Source organism: Gossypium hirsutum, chromosome D06 (genome assembly GCF_007990345.1).
Source record: "Gossypium hirsutum isolate 1008001.06 chromosome D06, Gossypium_hirsutum_v2.1, whole genome shotgun sequence".
NCBI classification, from domain to species: Eukaryota; Viridiplantae; Streptophyta; class Magnoliopsida; order Malvales; family Malvaceae; genus Gossypium; species Gossypium hirsutum.
In genome coordinates this window covers 53035605-53050437 of record NC_053442.1, presented here as the reverse complement: position 1 = coordinate 53050437, position 14833 = coordinate 53035605, and positions in this window count along the sequence as shown.

The window sequence follows — 14833 nt, the reverse complement described above, 5'->3', positions numbered from 1 at the left end:
TACCTCTGTCATTTTTACACATATCAACTGGTAACATATTTAGATGATCATATCATTTTGAACCATCAACTTAGTCACTAACGAATGCCCCTTCAATTTCTATTCTCATTTACACGTCAGACACCATACCTTGCTCAAAGCTTATTTCTTACCCATCAACATCTTCGATATGCCACTTGCCTCTTTAAACTTGATCTTTCATAAGTCTTTACCCATTTTCTTTACAGAGGTTCATGCTACCGAATCACCATTACCCTTCTATACGTAACTTTAAGCCGTCATTCCACAATCCATGTTGGATCACCTATACATATCAGATACATTCCTTCTGATATATAGTTAAAAAATCCTTATTCAAAATATGCTTCTTTTATGTTTACCCATCACTTCTTCTATATCTCATCTCTTAATTATTCACAATCATGGTCTTGTATAACACTTTAACGTAACCCATAGAAACATTATCCCATACTAATCTTTCTAATCACACTTACAAGCCATGTTGAATGTGCCAAAGCAATTTAATACCAAATCTACCAAGAATCATTCTTTTAGGTTACGCCATTGTGAGCCTTACTAGGATACGCCACATGATCACTGCTTTCAGATTTCGCCATGTACATTGTTCTTTCAAGTTTTCGCCCTAAAGGCTATCATGTTAGAATTTGCTACACAGGTTATTGATTGTTTGCCACAATAGCAGTTCTTAAGAGTGTGCCACGAAGGCGTTCCTTACGGAGTTTGCCACAAAGGCATTCTTTCATATTATGCCACAAAGGTTTTCTTACCTAACGTGTTTATGATATGAATTTGCCTAAACTCATAATATGTAAGGTTTTCCCATCACCGTCCTGGGAAACCAAAGGAAACCCATTAGGTAATCACCGTTCTTTAGTTCTTTTCAGAAGGTGTCATGGCCAGGGGCTTTGCTTCAATATTCATATTAAAAATCGTGTTTTTAGTCTCGATAGACCCTTTTAAACTCCACCGCAGTGAACAGACATAGAATCTCTTGACAGACCTTCCATGCACTAACACAGTTCACCTTCATCTTTAACTCCACAACTTACTCTTCACAGAGCATACCCATAGCATACATCTAAGACACACATATATGACCAAACCTACTTACCAGATTCCTTACCATAACATGCATTCAATCATATAGTTACATGACCATCATACTATACTTTTCAAGATTTGATTTCATCATTCAATCAGTTTCTACAGAGATATCTCATATGAACAATATTCATGCAAGAATCGATACAGAGACACACCTGAAAATTATGAATAGCAGGTTGAACTTCATATCCAACAAGGAATTGCAACAACCACAGCTTATAAATCAAAAGAACACCATTAAAACTCATTTCTAACCTTTACCATCATCACAAACCTAAATAACCCTTATACTAAGTCTTAATTCTTTATCTTATTTTTCATGCACTCTTACAGACCTACTCTTTCATAGCACAACATGTAGAGTCATAAAACTTACCTTGACATGGAGCAATCGCTTATAAAATCTGGGATCTCAACTTTAGCTCAGAGAAATGTCTTTTGTTCTTCAAGCCTCAGATAACCTTGTCCTAGGAGAAAGAAAAAAAGAACTCCCCTTTCCCAAACTTGAATATATATTATTATAATCTAAGTTCTTATTGAAACTTGCCAAATGTCACATCATTACGGAATTGTCTTATCAAAAGTCTAAAACTTCTGAGAAACCTACTTGAGAATTCCCTTATCTTTTAACTATTTTGGTTCATATTCAGTTGGTTCCTAAACAGCTTACTTTGCAACTTAACTTGCACAGTACCATAATTAATGAACGCACTATTCCTAACATGAAATCATATTCTTGATACCAATTTTACTTGGTTGTTAATCTTATTCCAACTAACATAACCACTTGACAAGGAACCATTATTAACTTAACCACATAACTATACAAACCCACTCTATACACCAAAAGATACACTTGGGCAAAGCCTACTCCGTTAATCACACTACCTTAGAACTATATGCCAAACCTTGTACCTGCCAGAACCTGGGTGTTAGAACTCTCCTCCCCTTAACAAAATTTCATCCTCGAATGATATTGGGTACTAAATATGATGAAAAGATAGTAAATGAATAGATAAGTTGAAAGAATTTAATATGAAAATGTGCTCTAAAGATGTGAGGTTTAGTGAACTTACCTTGAATAATATTAGGTAAATTGATGATCCAAGCATACCTTAGTAAAGGAAACGGTAAAAAAGTATATATATATAAGGTGTGAATAATATGTATGAAAGCTTATGTATGCATGTTTGAAAATGATAGGAGGTTAAGACATAAAGTATTTAAATATTGTATAAGCCATTCATGAAAATCTCAAACGTGAATTTCATTATGTGATAAGTTAACGAACTATGAAAATGTAAGTTAGCCTATAAGTCAATTACAGCAAATGAATCGATTAGGGATACTAAAACGTGGTTTGAATGAATTGGTATGACATTTTTAAGAAGGGATTAACATTATGAATTGTTACTTACTGAGCTCATCGAGCTTACGCATTAGTTCTTTAAATGTGTGTTGGACTTAGCAATAAGCTTGTGATTTCAGCTTGGAAGCATCACATCACTATTCGAGATTTTGAGGTTCTAATTTTTACTTGTATTTTGGAATGTACAAAGATTGAGGCTTAGACTATTTGCTCGGGATCGACACGATTAAGCAATGAACAAGTAAAAAATAACAAAAGAAATTGAGAAATTGAACACACAAATTTAACGTTGAAATACGGGCAAAAATAATTTTACTATAATGGCAAAAGAACGAAGAGTACAAAAGATGGAGATAAAAACTAAACCTGAAAACAAAGAACCCTCAAAACGTAAACATAAAATTCTCCACAAGTGTTATGAGTTCTAATATTTAATGGGTGTATTTTCTAATGTTGTAAAAGAGCTTATTTATAGGCTAAATTCATAAGTCAAATAATAATAAAATAATTTAGACTAATCAGAGTTCGACTCAAAAAAATAAATAGAGTTTAACTGGGAGATTATCTCTCAAATTTCGCTGAAATATGACACATATTCAACAAATCTCCACCTTGACTCGTATTTCCACAACACCATCTTTTCCAAAGCCCATTACGGGCCTATATTGAACTATGTAGGGAATTAACTGAGTCAAATTTGTGCTTAGAATATGGAACCTTCGACTTCTACATTGCCAAATCAAAACTAACCCAGGTCTGATTTTCATGAACACAATGCTCTAACTTTTCAAAACCTACATCCAAAAGAGAACCTCTCTTCAATGAAAAGGTCATACATTTTTCCCTCCTATGACTAAGTTGCCTCCACTTCAAACGAGTTGACTTCGACTCCATAACAGAGGATGGATGTCCGATTTCACCAATCACTGTAGAACCGTCCAGAATAAAAAGATTGTCGGTCCTTTTACCTTTTAACAAAATAAGAGCCCCATGAAACAGCTTAATGCCATTCAACTTAATGTTGATTCTGCAACCTTTCGAGTCTATAATACTCAAGGAGATGAGATTCTTTCGTAAATTAGGTACATACCTGACATCTGATAGTGTCCTAATTGTCCCATCATACATCCTAATTTTAATAGTACCAATACCAATTACCTTACTGGATGAATCGTTTTCGATTAGCACAGCTCCACCTACAACCGAACGATATGTGGAGAACCATTCTCTGTTGGAACACATGTGGAAAGAACATCTCAAATCTAGGATCCATTCGGAAGTAAGCTCCTGTAATACCTTATTCGTGAGGTACAACTGGATTGCAAACAGGGCCTTTTGATCAAGCTCTTCCCATTCTGTCTGCTCTAGATTCTTAGGCTTTTTCCCAATAACAACCTTTTTTAGGTCAGTCTGAACTAGAATTGCCATTATCCGAACTTGCCACAGATTGAAATTTGTGACACTATCAAACTTCTCTATGTCAAACCATATTAATGCCATCTCTAAATAGGCTGATCGATAAAATTTGAACTAGCTCTGATACCACTTGTTTGAGATTGACTTGATTAAGCAATGAATAAGTAAAAAATAGTTAAAGATATTGAGAAATTGAACACACAAATTTAACGTGAAAAAACTCTTCCAAAAAGAATAAAAACCACATGTAAAGATAATTTTACTATAATGGCAAAAGAACGAAGAGTGAAAAATATGAAGATAAAAACTAAACCCTGAAACTCGAAAACAAAGAACCCTCAAAACGTAAACACAAAATCCTCCACAAGTGTTAAGAGTTCTAATCTTTAATGGGTGTATTTTCTAAAGTTGTAAAAAAGCTTACTTATATGCTAAATTCGTAGGTCAAATAATAATAAGATAACCTAAACTAATCAGAGTTTGACTTAAACAAATAAACAGAGTTTTATCTTTCAAATTTGACTAAAATATGAGGCATACTCAACACTATTATATGAATTTGTAAATATTTTGACTTGCGAAATTAAGTGTCATTTGGATCCTATTTGGAAGTTAATGTAGTCATTTATTCATAAACGGAATTATTAATGTTTGCAATTGGAAACTATGTTTAAATAAGACTTGAAATAGTTTGAAAATGTTTGGAAATTTGTTGATATCATATGTTGATGTTTGGAAAAAGATTCAAAATGATTTTAAAAATGTATTCCAACTTTTAAAATATTAAAAAAATGTTTTACATAATTTTTATTAAGTCCTAAAATGGTGTTTTATTAAAAGAAAATTTTTGTTTAAGCAAAGAAAGTATTTTCGTGGCATCTTCTATTTTTATCGATTATCAAGACGAGTATGAGGTGTTACATGCCTTACGACATTGCACGAAATTTCATAGTGAAGGCCCTAGTGTTTGGTGTGATGGTTGGGTTGCACCTTTAGTGCAACAACTGTATGGTGTTTAGTTGGAATCCTGAGTATCCGAGTGTCTTTTACTAAGGCTAGTAAGGGTGAAATGGTTAATATTTGGCTAATAAGAAATAATAATGAACATTACTTGCATTAAGTGAAACAAAGTGATATGTGCTAAGTGCTTATAATAAGTGTTAATTGGACTAATTATTATATTAAGTATTAAAATAGGTATGGATAAAGTGACATGATCAATAAGGAGGTATCAATTTGTTAAGACCCTTGTATCATTACAAGGCTAAGTCTTAAGACTTGCAAGCCCAACTCTTGCAACTTGAAAGTTAAGTTTTAACTTTCACTTCCAGATGTGTTTACTTCAAACCCCTAGTATCGATACTTACTTACCAAAATTCCTTAAAAACATTTTAAACTCCTTTAAACACTTTTGTATTAGCTTAAAATCATTTTTCAACAAGTTGAAATGCATTTAGAATGTGTTTTTGAGCATTTTGTAAGTCTTTGAAAATGTTTGATCCCTAAATGACTTAGTGATAAATATATCTTAAATATTGTTATATCAGAAGCTTTTGTGTTTGTAGATACTTTGCATCAATAGACAAATGTTTTTACTAAACCTTTAGAGAAAGAGTGATTTTCGACAATTAGAGGAGAGCTAGGAATCATGAATATTCATTTATTTGAACTTTTTTGTTTGAAGCAACCTCAATACAATGTTATAAAATAACATAATTTTGAAGCCTCTTTTATTGCAATTGTATTATTGTTATTCAAGTAACAAATTTTACAATGCAATAATCATACAACAAGTATTCTAAGGAGTGAACTCATAGAACTGATAGTAACCAGTTAGGAAATTAGAGTTGAAGTTACTGAATTTAAGCACTAGTAAGTTACCAACTTATGATTACCAACTTAATTAAGTTTAATTTATCATCGCAACTGTTTGATGTGAACAAAGAAAACTAGATGCTACGCTAAATCTTAATTGAAAACTAAAAACTAAATATTAAGAACTAGATGCAAAATAATGGATTAGTGACTAATGGGATGAGTGGCATGTTGGTATGACTATAAAGACAATGACTTATGATAATGGAAATGGAAAGGCGGTGCCCCAAACCCAGCCGGACTATCTAACTTGAATCTGGAATAGCACATTGATCATTTGCGTGACTCTCCATACCAAACACCAATCACACTACAAAACCATATGTTACACCATGCAAATACATGCATAAAAAAACAATCATCAAGTAAAAATAAGCATACATATCCTAGAATCATGATTTGCTAGAAAAATGATCAAAATAATGTTCAGGGGCAAATTCTTCATTTTACACTATTCATGCAATTACTCGAAAACAATAAATCAAACATACATGCATATAGTAGGGTATTAAAGAAAGTGGTATCTGAAAGAATTACTGAAAATTGATATATGAAGCTCATTTAATTTTAAAATGAAAGTTTAGGACTAATTTGTAAATTTGACACAATATTTAAAAAATACCTTTTTGAAAATTTATAAGTAAAATTATAAAATTAGACATATATTATTGAATCATGCACAATTTCAAGGCATCTTATAGCATTTAATGACTCTAATTGCATAGCATAAAGTCTAGGACTAGATTTCAAAGAAACTAAGCAACTCAAAAACAAACAGTGAGTCACGTCATGACCACATGATTTGACCCTCAAAGTAAACAATATATACTAGCAATATATACTAGCAAATCATTAGGCTCAACTTACCAAATTAACATATCATGCTTTTCTAAAGAACCTACATGCACAAAATGAACTATTTGGTCAATTGAAACATGCTAAAAACTGTGGTATATTGTGTTGTCCATTAAATCACATTTCAATCACTTCTCAAACAATTTTTAACATAAATATATCAAGCAAGCATAATATGCATCACCAACAATATTCACAACCATCCAAATAAAACTACAAATCAAGGTCCAAAGTCTTTTAATAGTTTGTAAGAAAGTTTAGTCCCAAATAGGATCCCACATTGCCTTTGTCCATAATTTGAAACCAAAAACACCTACTCAAGAGTTATGCCTTGGATGAATCACTACCCTTGCCTACTCCTCACTCCTTGGATGCGTTACTAACCTGCAAGTTTTGGGGAAAGAGTGTGAGCTTTTGCAACCTCAATGAACATTTAAAAGTACTACTAATCATACATAATATCATAAGTTAAATGAAAGCATACTAAGGCGCATTTAGGAACTCATTTTCATCAAGTCAGAGAATCGTTTTCATGTTTTATATGTTTAAAAAGTTTAGAATATACTTCTAAATATGATTACACACATCATAGCTCACATATTTCAAATAATGATAGATTAGCATCTTGAGATTATGAAACATATAAGTGGACTCAATAACCATACATTGGATAAACGGATCTCCATTGCACTAATGACTCAAAGAGTCTAACATGTCTCAAAACTGTAGCATTAAGCTAAACACTCTCCAACACACCAAGCATGTCTCGTTGAATGAAGCATATCTCAACATTCCCTTATCTCTCTATCTTGTCCTAGAGCCTCAATCACCTGATCACAAAACACAAAGGTGAGTACTCACAATCCGATGACATGTCAACTATATCTAATGGTTTTAACAGATCACAAAGCCAAAATATCCAAAATTACACATATTTATTTACTTTTTTAACGCACATAACCTCTATTTGTATTCACCAGTTTCACATCACAACCTCATTCACAATACATGCCTATCGGATACACATTTAATTGCATTTACAAGTGCCACAACAATTCTCATTGAGCTATCATATATTAGACCTCATATGTGTGCATTAAAAATTAGTAAATCACCTATCACATTAATGTATTTTCACATATTTCTTGTTGCATTAGCATCATATATCACAACTCGTCTTACTTAGGCATGATTCTACAGACAAGGCAAAAAAAATAGGAAATGCTTACTCTCGAAACTTAGGATAGGGGTTTAGGCTAATCCTAAGCTGCTGATTAACACTATGAATCCTGCATACCACTAGTGACTTCGGAACATTCACCAATCTTGCTTTCGCTTGCTAGTTGAAAGGTTAAACAAACTTTGCCTGCCCTTTCACCTTACTCTTAAAGGGGTCTAGAGGATCCGATACTTCACATACATAATACACAAAATACATATATGTCATTGACAACCACAAACATAGTAAAAATCAAACAAAAACACAAATCTAATCTATCCCCTCTTAAACTAAAAATTTCGACTAGTTAAGCCTACACTTAATTTTCTTGATCTGATCTCATTTTTGTTTCTTGAAATCAATTCTAAATATCTAAATAATCACTTTAGAACATATCTAAATCACTAAAACACCTAGAAATTCAGATTTAAAGTTTCCAAAAAATTTGACTTTCATGAACATCTTGAACAAGAAATCATTAAAATTTTCAAATCTCTAAACAATTGGTTAAAGTAGTAGTGGAAACCTTTTAATCTAATAAAAATAAGTTGCAAATCACTTAGAAACTAAAGTTTAGTTTGGGATTCCCAATTTCACCATTATTGACTTCAGTTTTCGATATAATCCATTAAACTCGTAAAAACTCATTCCAAAGAATCAAACCTTGATTTGTAAAAATATGATACATGAAAACATAGTCAAGAAATAGAATCTTACCTTGTTTGGTGAAGAAAAATGAACTGAGAATTGAATTTCTAAAAACCCAATAGAAAAATAATGAAAAAATTGGTGATGTTCTTGATGGTTTTCTTAAATATTGAGAGAGATTTTGGAGTTTAAGAGAAAGGAAAATCAAATTGAAGAGTTTGATTTGAGAGTAAAGAGAGAGTTTTGGTGTTTGTAAAATTTTGAAATACTAGATAGGGAAGACGGAGGAACAACAGTTATGTTTAAAACATTTTGTGAAATCCTAACTCTTTTAATTTTTGGTCAATTTGCTTGTGGGCAACTCCCAACTTTGCCCCATTTTCAAATTAGTCTTCCTTTTTAACTAATTTTTTTCCTCATTTCTTTTTAAATTAACTTTTATTTTTGAAATTTGTTTTAAGAAAAATATTTCTCGGTTACTTCATTTTGAATTCTCGAACCTAATTTTAGGCCATAATTTTAAAAACTAATCACAAGCCCAAATCGAACAATCAATTCATTAACCCGAAACTACTAGGCCGAATTTTGGGATGTGACAAGAAATGAAATGATTAAACTACTAAGATAAAACATGTCCAAGAATCTTGATCTTTCTTAAGGTGTTTTACATGAGTAATGAAACTAAATTATTATATGATTATGTTTCAGTCTGTAATTAATTTATGACATTCTCATTTGCAATTTGGAACTACTCTCTTTGTATTTATACATCCCAATCTCATAATTGGTGAAGGTAAGTTGACTAAATTCCATGAGTATTTATTAGGCAAATTTGCTTAACAAATTGTTGTTTTATTGTCTACTAAAGTAGATCAAAAGAAGATCAACTTATATTTTGGGGTCACGTCACCATTACAAGGTAGAAAGAGTATGAAAATCTAGTATGTGTACCATTTCGTTTCACAGTTGGAATGTACTTAGGTGTTCTAAGTTAGTTCAATTATGTTGTATATATTTTAGTTTCTTATTCCTTAAAGGTCTTGAATGTATAAATGATACTAGGTTAGTTTTGTTTAATTATTATTGGATGGTTAGTCATTGAAACACTAGAATAAACTATGACAATGAGTATAATTTTCTATTTATTTTAGCGTGATGGGTTATGAACTAGATTATATGGTATTCTTTTGATGATTGAGCTATTTTAGACGTCTTTAAGTGTCTTCTTTTGTTATTGTATGAGTTGTTATGATATGATTGATTTTTGGTATGGTTTAGGTGTGTTTTAGGACTTAAAATTTGATTCCATGCTCTTAAGTATCAAGACATGGTACTTGGTCTTAAATAATACAAGTCAATAGCCAAAATTTAGCTCCAATGATCCAATGTCTTGGGACAAGGACCTTATGTCTTGGGACTATACAATTCAATGGCTAAATTGCTATAGTATCAGTGTCATGTCTTGAGACATGTTTCTTAAGTCTCAATACATTTTCCTAGAATGTCCATCCTATATCGAGACATATTCATCTTGTCTTGAGACTTATGCTTAAAATTTCATAAAATAAGGTTTAAAATCATGCAAACATGCCTCAAATTGCATCCAAAACATGCTAACTTATAACTAAACTTATACCAACATATTTGACATATCGAAGTATACTCAAAACATGGTGGGGAAAATTTTGAGATATGGCACCTAAGTCTCGAGAAATAACATATGAGTTTCAAGACATAGGATCATGTATCGATACACTGGCTCTAAGTATCGAGACTTGGCTCCCAATTTTTAAATTCAGACCTCCAAACAATGTTTTAAGGCCCATTTGAGCTTAGAGTTTTGTTTGTAATGATTTAGTATTGCTCAAATTAATGAAATACTTGTTTTTAACTCTAGTTTAAATGTGAATTGAATGTACGAGTGATTTATCAATTGGGGCATCAAAGTGACCCATGTGGTACTCTTTATCCAAACAGGCCTTCAATCTGGGTAAGGGTTGCTATGTAATAGGAGTAAGCATATTTTTCTAGTTTTATATGCCTACAACATATTGCTTTCCATTAATAAGTTTAATCTCGATCAATGGCCTAAAAATGATTTTGAGATTAAGGAAATGCAAAATATTCCCTATGCTTCATCAGCAGGGAGTCTAATGTATGTTTAGGCTTGTGCGCATCCAGATATTGTGCACATTGTTGGGATGTTAAAAAAATTTTTGAGAAATTTAGGTATGAATCATAGGAAAGCATCCAAATAAGTTATACATTATATTCAAAAATCAAAATATTACATACTCACATATCAATGGTCTACTAAGTCAAAGATCATCAAGTATACAAACTCTAATTTTGTTGGAATATGCATACAAAATTTTGTCACTAGACTATGAATTGTGACAATAGATGGTAGTCATTTATTCTCATAACAATAGGAGTACATCAAGGTTAAAGCACATCAACATTAAATTCCTAATTATTAAATAAATAGTTTAGAGTGGTTAGGTGTTTATACAACATATTAGAACAAACTCCATCATTGTTGATTCGCTTACTAAGGGAACTACCCAAGGTTTTTATGAGCACACCGATCATGTGGGTGTAATGTCATTTGAGGATATTTAGGTTTAAATATTTTCTATTCTATAAGTATTTTCAATTATTCTAGTTTATGGATATTTTAAGGTTATTTTCAGCAGAAATAAAGTTTATTTGGTTTATTCACACTCTGGTTTTGGTAAGATTTTATTTCACCAAGGTTTAAAGAGGACCAATTGGAAATAGACATGGTTAAACCACATTGCATACAATTTCCATACTACACATTCATACTTGATCTATGTCATTTGGCTGTGTTGATATAGATGATTAGTGATGGATTTAGTTACGATGTATGTAACAAAAGTCATCCTGATTCTATATAATAATACAATTAATGTACAAGATTATTCATAATAACTTTTGGTTATAATAGTAAATTTTTTAGTTCATAAGATTATATTATGACATGTGATTATAAGATAATTAGCTTTTGGTGTCTAAGTGAGAGGTTGTTAGCTAATATGGACATCACGTATATAGAAGAGTAATTAGATGTTATTATTTACTATCATAAAAAGTTCATCAAAATTAAAAGTGGTCTAATATGGTTAAGGCTTAATGGATTTCAGTTATTAAATAAAGGGCCGAATATATATAGATACTCATATAACTAATTTCTAATTGATGATGTACTAATTACAAATTGAGGTTAATGTGCAAAAGTTATATATTAAGGATATGATCTCCTAATTACATATATATAACTTTTTTAGGATTTCATCTTCCTGAAAAGAGAAACAATTACATTCTCTACAATACTTGTGTGTTAATTTAAAAGATCAAAATCATAAAATTCAAATATTTTCACATATCTAAAGATGCTTCCTCATCTAATTTTTGTTTTTTTTTATTTATTATTTTACCTAACAAATTTATGCAAAAATTTGGATATTTAGGCCGGTATTATTTCTTTAGTTTGGAAACACACTGTGAAAAATATGTAGTGATAATTTATCCGCTTTTATCAGTTAGTCCCATGTGTATATGGCAAGTTGAGTCAGCATAAATTAATAAAAGTTGAAATTGATTTTGTTATAACATGGATTTGAGTCCATCTCCTAATAATGAGATTATGAAGTTGATCTTATATCCTCATCTCAAGATTCAACAACCAAAACATATTTTCTCCTATCCATATGTCTGTTGGGCCAACAACAATCTTACCTCCTTTAGCCCTCAGGTTTGGACAATGTCAATCTGCTAACATTTCGATTACTCATTTTTCTCCCCCAACTACATAGTTCAACAATTTTGTACCAATATTTCTTCAAATTTCACTTGCATCAATTCTAACTTGACAAACAAAGCCTTGCTGGTTAGTAGTTGAAGTTTTGGCTCTCAACACATGCTTACTTCTTCAAATTGCAGCCTCATAATAATTTACTTGTTCAACCAACTTTACAAAAAAAAAATTTATTTTAATCTTTCATTTAACTTTGTTTTTAGTCGTTAAACTTGCCTTATTTGTTGAATCACTCAAAAATTAATAAAAAAATTAACAAAAATTAATAAAAAAATTAACATCTGTTTACTTCGCCAATATGGCATCCATATGGTAGTCCACATATATCTCATATAAGCAATTAATTAATATTTTAAAATTTTAAAAATATTTTTTATATACATTTTTAATTTTTTTAAAGTTTAAAATTTTAGTGAATGGTTGAAATGGCATCCACGTATATGTAAGCAAAGTTAATAGACTTAACTCTTTTCTATTTTGAGTTGATTTGACAAACAGAACAAATTTAAAAATTAAAAAAGATGAAAATTTAAATAAAAAACTAAAATAATTTTTTTAATAAAATTAAAAGGCTAAATAAATTATTATGCCAAAAAAAATTACGAAGAATGGTAATTTTTTAAAAAACATTTGACAAAGTGTTTTCAAAGAAAATAAAGTGTGCAACTTTTACTTTGGAGGGAAATCTCTCGAGTTGTTTTGGATTTGTGAGAAATTCAATAATCCCCATATTTACTTATACAAGACTCTTAGATTCACTTTCAAGTAAACGTGAGAATCTAGTTCCCACTTTAAAAAAAGAAATTGTTCAGTTTCTTTTTGTTGGAACTGCTAGTTAAAAAATTGTGTAGATAAAATATAATAGGATGTTAATAGTTTAGTTAAAATTGTATTAATTGAGAGAATCAATCTAATTTGATTAATGGAGCTCCTAGTTAAAAAATTGTGTAGTTAGAATAAAATAAGGGTGTTCATAGTTCGGTTAAAATCGAATTAACTGACCAAATTGATCTAATTTGGTTAATCAATCAGTGATCGAATTTTGTTCAATCGGAAGTCAGCTAATGATTTTTTGAAATTTCAGTTACCGATTAATCTGGTTCGGAATTAGGTAATTAATCGAATTAACCAATTAACTGAAATAAATAATATATATTATATAGAATTGTTAACTTTTTGCTTGGTTGTTAACTTTCAAGATATATGTAGTGTTTCTAATACCTTATTTGTTGTTTTCACTTTCATTTAAAATTTTTTGAACTATTAAAAAACTGAACATTAGCAATGTATTTTTTATATGTTTTAGATTTATTTTAATCAAAAAACGTATAAATTTCGGTTTATTCGGTTAACCGACCGAACGAAATATTTCAGTTCGATTAACAGTTAAAAACTTTTATATTTCGAATAATTCGATTAATAGTAATTCGATTCGAATATTAATTAAACTAACTGTTTGAACAGAATAAAGTGATCATTCAGTTCCAACGAATACAATTTCAATTTAATCATTTCTTCCAAACTAAATGCTTGAGTTGGGACTTTTCGTAAACCTTTCTAACCTCTAACCTTTGGAGGGGCACCTATTCCTGTACTATATTCAGGCCTTCTTTGGTGTTATGGATTGATACCATGTTTTCATAATTTGAATTAATTACACTATCGATTTTTGGTTGAACCATCAAAATAATTGTCGAAAATTATTTCCTGAAATAACTTCAATGATGAAATTTCTATGATCTGTAGACTTAATCATTAAGTTATTTTTATTTATGTTGAAGCACTAGAAAATTTAATAAAATTGAGTCTAATGTTTATTTGCTACTTTAATTTTTTTTTTTTTTTTGAGTTTAAAGGGGATTTCTAGCAAGTTCGGCCTTGGGGTTATTTGAAGGTATAGTCGTTTAGGGTCCGAGGATGAAAGGGTTCAACATATTGTTTTTCAACTTTAAAAAAGCTTAAAAAATTTAACTTTTAAGGGCTCAAAATTATTTTATCAACTTTTAAGGAACTTAAAACTCTATTTTATTGTTTTAACTAAAATCCCAAAAATATTAATAACAAACCTAATTCCTAGTAGTAAGAGTTCAATATTCTCTTCCGAACTAACAAGCCAACCAAATTTGAGTTGAGTGGATTTCATTGAGTTAAATAACGTTGGATACCCATTGTATCCTAATCCTAATAATACAATTTCTTAAATATAATTTTCTAAAGAAGCTTTGCTTGGATCCCGCAAATCTACGTCCAACACAATAAACAAGAAAGATTCCATGGTCAACTTCTTTTTCCCGATTCAGTAAATTAGTTTCTTCCTTCAATTCTATACGTTAAATTATAATTTAAATAGTTAATTATTGATTTTATTTCTAAATTATAGTAACAATAATTTTAAAAAGTTTTTAAAATAAATAGAAATTTTTAAAATATTTTTAAAAATAAAACTATAAATGAAAATTTTCTAAAAATTCAAAATATATATGTA